At 37.1% G+C, this 6000-nt stretch overlaps 1 long non-coding RNA gene across 3 annotated transcripts in view; it reads left to right on the top strand.

Annotated features, from left to right (window-relative positions):
* Nucleotides 1-826: 826 nt before the first annotated feature.
* Nucleotides 827-6000, top strand: part of LOC120940760 — a 64311-nt gene continuing 59137 nt past the window's right edge. The window contains exon 1 of one of the 3 annotated variants that reach the window (XR_005749476.1): nucleotides 827-3203. This is a non-coding gene — a long non-coding RNA (uncharacterized LOC120940760). The remainder of the gene's footprint in view (nucleotides 3204-6000) is intronic. The other 2 variants (XR_005749474.1, XR_005749475.1) reach the window with 2 other exon arrangements.

Genomic DNA, 6000 nt, shown 5'->3' with positions numbered 1-6000 from the left:
CCTACCTTTACTACAGACATAGGAACAAAACAACCATATATATATATATATATATATATAAATATGAGACTGCTTTCCATAGTCATTCATACATAAGCTGAATTGGACAACATCACTGATCATTGTATTTAGATCAGCTCAACACACGACATGTTAACTGAGGATAATGTGATTGAGCAGCATATATGGTCTGCCGGAGGCAGCAGCAAATCACAGACAGCAGTGGAGACAGCGAAAAACAAGGGAAACTCTCCCAATTAACAAAACAAACACAGTTAAAATGTGATGTGAAATAGAAGTTGAGCTCCAGACAGAGCCTGGCGACCCCTTCAGGTTCAGCCTTGGTTTCAGATGAGCGCGTCTGGCTCTTGAACTATATACATTTTCAGCCCTATACATTTACTGCCAACCAAAGGCACTTACACGATGAAAGGGCAGGATGCTTTTATAACAATCGTAAGCTTGCCATTCCATTAAATCGGTGTAAATTATTTATACAGCTCCGTCACCAATTTGTAAGTGAATTTATTTTTTTAGGATGTTGTGCATGTTAAAATAATGTACAGATGATGTGTAAACAGCCTGGGAAACGAACACTACCAAGCAAATCCTTATTGTGTTTCACGATTCGAGGCGTTGAGCATATAAAACAAGTTACAGGGGTACGTTTTGTGTTTATCTATGTGTGTACATTAACTCATCATCATATGTTGATTTTGCTTTGGACTGAAACAGTAAACTGAAGCCAGTCTTGCATATTCAGTTAAATAAACAGTTTCACAGTTATCATCGTGCAGCAACAAAAGCTTTTTTGTTACCCAAAAAAAAAAAGAAGGAAGATGCCTAATCTTACGTCAGCATGTCTGAGATTTCAGACAGTCAGCTAGCTTCGTGTGGCCAGAGTTCCTGGGAGCAAAACTGCACGCGCTGCACGAGAAGTGACTTTCAGGTGTGCCAACAGACCAGCCAGACCTGCTCTTACAATGTGATTTTCAAATTTGGATCGCCAGGTCCTCTCTGCAGTGCTTCTTTTTTTCTCCGAAAAATTGGCCTTTTTTTGGATAGAGGACATTGAATGATAACACTACAAGTCAGCTGACTGCTGTGTCACAGAGCTGCTGCTTTCTACATTTCCACAACTGCAAGAGCTCTTTCTACTGCAGTTTTCTGGTCGCAGTGCGGCAATACAGACGCACAGGACGGGATACGGAACGCCATTATATTTTTTTGGTCCGGGGAGTTACCCTTCTGTCTGTTTCGGATACAAAAAAGGATTGCTGTGTTTTTGGATAAGAGCAAGGAAGTGGCTTGTACATAAACGCTGGCATCGAACTTGCTACGTTTCCCAGCCTTGTTCAGAGTCTGGATTCCAAAATGCTTCCGAAGAATGAAGAAACATCTGTTTTCTCACCTTACATGATAGTTTTCTGTGCCACGCTAGTATACCTGCAAGGAGTAGGATCCCTAAGACAAAGGATCCGATGCTTACTGGTGTCTCTGTCTGGGGCCTTTCCAGCCATTCTACAGATGAAGCTTTCCTATACGTCCGGATCTACCTATAATGCTGGAAAGACAGTAGGATGCTATTTATTTTTCACATGATGAGGAAAAATGGTTAAAAAAAAAAGGAAGAGTGTCCAGACTTGCTGACCTAAATCAATCCCAATCCTTGTCTGGATACAGGGCAGGAGCCGTCTAGCAGTGACACAACCAGCCATCATGTGGAGAATATCTAGGATTGCAATGCCTGTTGGATGGAGCTTTCCTGATTGAAACACAATACTTTTTCTTCTTGTTTTATTATTTTGCTTTTGGATCTTTGTCTACCTGCTGCTGCTTCTGCCTGATTGCATTTTCTCTCTTTGCAGCATTGAGTTGTGCCTGGTCTAAGTGCACATTCGTGTGGATTAGTCTGTCTGAAATGCAGTCCTCATTTGCTCCTGCTGGAAACCAGGACACTAAGTCAGCCTGCTTTAACAGTTGTTTTGCGTGATGCTATGCAGCTAGGAAGCCTTGCACGCTGACAACAAAGGAGGAAGCACAAAGCATCACTTTATCTTCAGGGTTGTTACAGGAGCATAACTCTTCTCCGATATGATGCCTCCTCCTTTTCCTTCATTTCTTCCTTTTGTTTCTAATTCATCTAATCGAAGAACCTAACAGATATCGTCATGGATGTGTGTGTGTTTTTTTTTTATGATTTGGGGAAAAAAATACAACCTATGGAGACCGCAGCACATTTTAGGTTATTGCCAATTTGAAATACTTGGTTTGTTGAAGCTGAGCCCTTAGGGACAAGCTCAGTAGCTTAGAAAGAGATCGTAGATAAAGAAATAAAAATGACAAGCGTAATGGAGGCTGTGGAAGAGACACTGTCAGAGACTCAGTTCATGGGTTCCTCCAGTCTGAAGCTGAATAATTCATAGATTGAAATTACCCTGCTTTCACCTTTCCATTTAAAGCGACATGATCTGAATCGCTAATAAATTTTCAGGATATAGTAAAATGGCAATTTGAATCTGAAGTGCTTTCGAAACCAGATGCTGAATCCTGAATCTTTCGATATCTTTCACAATTATCCGGTGAGAATTCCCCTTCATCACGAAGCAGCTTTACCGAGGAAAATTACTGTGATTACAATAGCGACAATAGAATGCCATCAAATGATCTCTAATTTGCCTAATTTTGAAAGAATGACAATCTTACTTGAATGGCTACTGCGACACAAAGTCTGGCAACCGTGGATCGATGTCTTGCTATAACCTAATGTTAAATGCTTAAAAATAGTTATAATTCTCGTTTGTGCACAACGTAAAATAGATCTGATACTGCCTACCTTTGTTTTCAACTCACTGTTTTTTCCCCCCCAATTAGCATGTGCCATTCTATCGTCATGTTGCTTCACACTTTTCTATAATTACAGTGCTATACAGGTGAATGTCAATTCGATTTTGCCGGCCCACACAATGGTCACTGTAAGCTGTGTGTGTACGCTTAAATTGTCTGTACAATGCGATCTGCGTGCTTTTGTTTCTTTGTGGAGTAACTTTCAGTGAGTGGCCTCAGTCGTGCAGGATCTGTGCACCTGCTGCAGAAAAGATACATATAAAGCCTGTCAAGCTACACTTTTCCACAACTTTAATGCACTTCTTGCTCAAAGGAGCCAGACACGCGGCTTTTGGAACAGCACAAAATCTGACCACGTAAGTATCCAAACAAGAATAACGTAGGATTGAGCTGTAAGAAAATGCTATAGCTTTCAGTGAGAAGGGAGGGGGGTCAGCTTAAGTGATACATGACATGCACTTTTGAGTCCTATTTGCATATTAATACATGACAGCCATAATTATGCATACTTTTAAGACTGCAGCCTTATTAAAAATGGTATTTTATTATGATATATACCGCTTTGTTCCTAAAAATCTTCAGAATTTGGAACTAAATACTATCGTAGAATATTTTCTTTAATAGTATCCACTTGAATTGAATAACTTATCTAATATTCTTTAAATCTGTTAAAACATGTTAAAATTGACTGTGTACAAAACATATCTTCATCACATATAGAACAACGCGTCACTTTCATATTTTTTTTTAACATAAGGCGTCACTTTCAAATTAAATTTTTCATCAGAATTTTTTACCTGAAGATGTTTCACACATTAACCATACAAACTTGCAACAAAAAGTTATGAAGCTCATAAGGTGTTATTAACGAAGGTAATCTGCGGTTATAGTTATGATATTATATACTATAAATTACCTTGGCAAAATGCGTACTGTTTGTTCATTATTGAGTTTTTGTTAATTCCCTTTAATATCTCTTTTATCTTTAAATCATAAGGAACAATATTATAATAAATGTATAGTTAAAGTCTAGAAAAGGAAAAAAAAATCTACATGTACATGCAATAAGTGAATTCTAAAAGCTTTTTGGCTTTTGTATTAATTGGAAAAATAAATCAGTGCAGTAAATTGCGTTTCCTGCAGGCAGAGAGAGGGTTAAACGAACACGAGTTTTGACACATAACATTAGAATGTCTAAGATTTCTTAGCCTTGAGTGCCATCTCCAGATCAGTAAAGCAAAAAAAATGTATTTGTTTGTCAACTTCCAGGGGTATATACATTTTCAAGCTGTAAAGTAGAGTGAAAATATACCAACAATGTCATGAAATCATATAGAAAAATGCTGTAGTGTGGTTAAGATTCAAATAGTAACTTGATGCAGGAATAGCAGTGTTTTTCATGTTGACCTAGATTTGCCTTGCGTTTCCTTTGATCCCCCCCTGGAAAATGTCACACTCAGACAGTCATTCATTTTGATACAGTCAGACTGCTCTCCTTCCCATGGGCTATATTCGTAATGTTGTGTGTTTTCAGGTTCATGTAGCATAAACGGTGACTTAGCCATCTTTCTTTCAGCACGTGAATACATTCCACCTAGCTTTGAACACAGGGGTTACCCATAACAATAATATTTTAGGCACGAAGAGGACCATAAACAGCCATTTTGATAAAGATGAAGGTTTCGTGGATGTATACAGCTTTTTTTGTGAGAATGAGCAACATAGCTTAGATATATTCTCCGATGGATTATGCTTCCAGTCCAGTACATGTAGCTCTTATATTTTTGCTGTCTGGCAAATAGTTCACAACCTTGCTCCCCCAGTGCTTACATTCCATCTAGCCATGAAAAATGAATGGATTAAACTCATTGCAAAAATGCACATTTCAGATAGAAATATTATGTAAGCCTTGGGTTATTCTGGGTAAAGACAGCTGTCCTTTAGAAGATGAGCACTTGTTATATGTAGTTACCATGAAACACAGACAAGAAAAGCAAGCATGACATTGATAGGATGCCAACATGTTACATGGATTAAAGTGACGTGTTGCCATGCACAGGCGTCAGTCACCAAATATATATATATACATTTTTTTAATCAGATTTTATTTTTGATCATTTTAATATAACACATTACAAACAGAACAAAAATTCACCAATATTGATCTCTGGTTATTTACAACATGTGCTAATTATTATCAAGTTCTTAATAACTGCTAATGTTGCTAATAACTGGTGTTACATGCATGTATGGCACTTTTACATCTGCTGGAGAACTATATAAAGTCGTTTAAAGGAATAAAAAAGGCTTCAACACATCATGCAATAAACCAGACTTTTCCTCTAGAGCTTGGTAACGGACTACCGCTAGGTAGCGCATCATACTTGCTGCATAAAGTTCTGACTCATCACAAACTTTACATTGAAATTGTCCGCCTGGCTGCGTGTTTTAAATATTATATCACAATCCCAGCATTAGAATTGAACAAAATGTTAGGCTGCCCATAAACATAATGATAAATGATCCAAAAAACATCATCACAATAAAGAAATTGATCGGTTTGGTTGACATTATTGGGTTTTCAATCATGGCCAATAATTTATTTTCAATGAAAACAATTAAGTATAATATTAAGCGAACCACCTGTTAGCACGGATAATTCTAAAAGATGCAATTCTTTTATCAATTTTTTTTTTAAACTGAACAATCATATCATTAAGTTTATAAACTGCACCACACTGTACTATTATGTTTTTTTTAGTGCTCTAACTATTTTTTTATTAATGCAGTGTGTTTATAATATGACAGTGTGATTTACGGTGTACTGAAACTACTTGCTGTGTACTTATTTTTACAAAGAACTATTCACATTTACCCATTAATCCAAAGAATGCTAGACCTAGAAGCAATATCCAAGGAATGCACAGCAAACACGTATGATATTTATTTATTTATATGCGCGTTATAGGAAATGCATGTGTTTGTATTGATTCAAGTTTGATAACTGACAGGGTAGTTAGTAATACATTTATCATATGCATATATAGGGTATTGCTTTTTCAGCACAAGACTATATTCATGTTACATTACTTTCTGGCAAAATAAAATTGCCATGTTAGTTAGGGTGCACTTATCTGTGGTTTTTCACATTCA

The sequence above is a fragment of the Rana temporaria genome, chromosome 5 (assembly GCF_905171775.1).
Source record: "Rana temporaria chromosome 5, aRanTem1.1, whole genome shotgun sequence".
NCBI classification, from domain to species: Eukaryota; Metazoa; Chordata; class Amphibia; order Anura; family Ranidae; genus Rana; species Rana temporaria.
The sequence above is the reverse complement of the archived record's forward strand: the minus strand, read 5'-3'. Positions and strand labels throughout refer to the sequence as shown.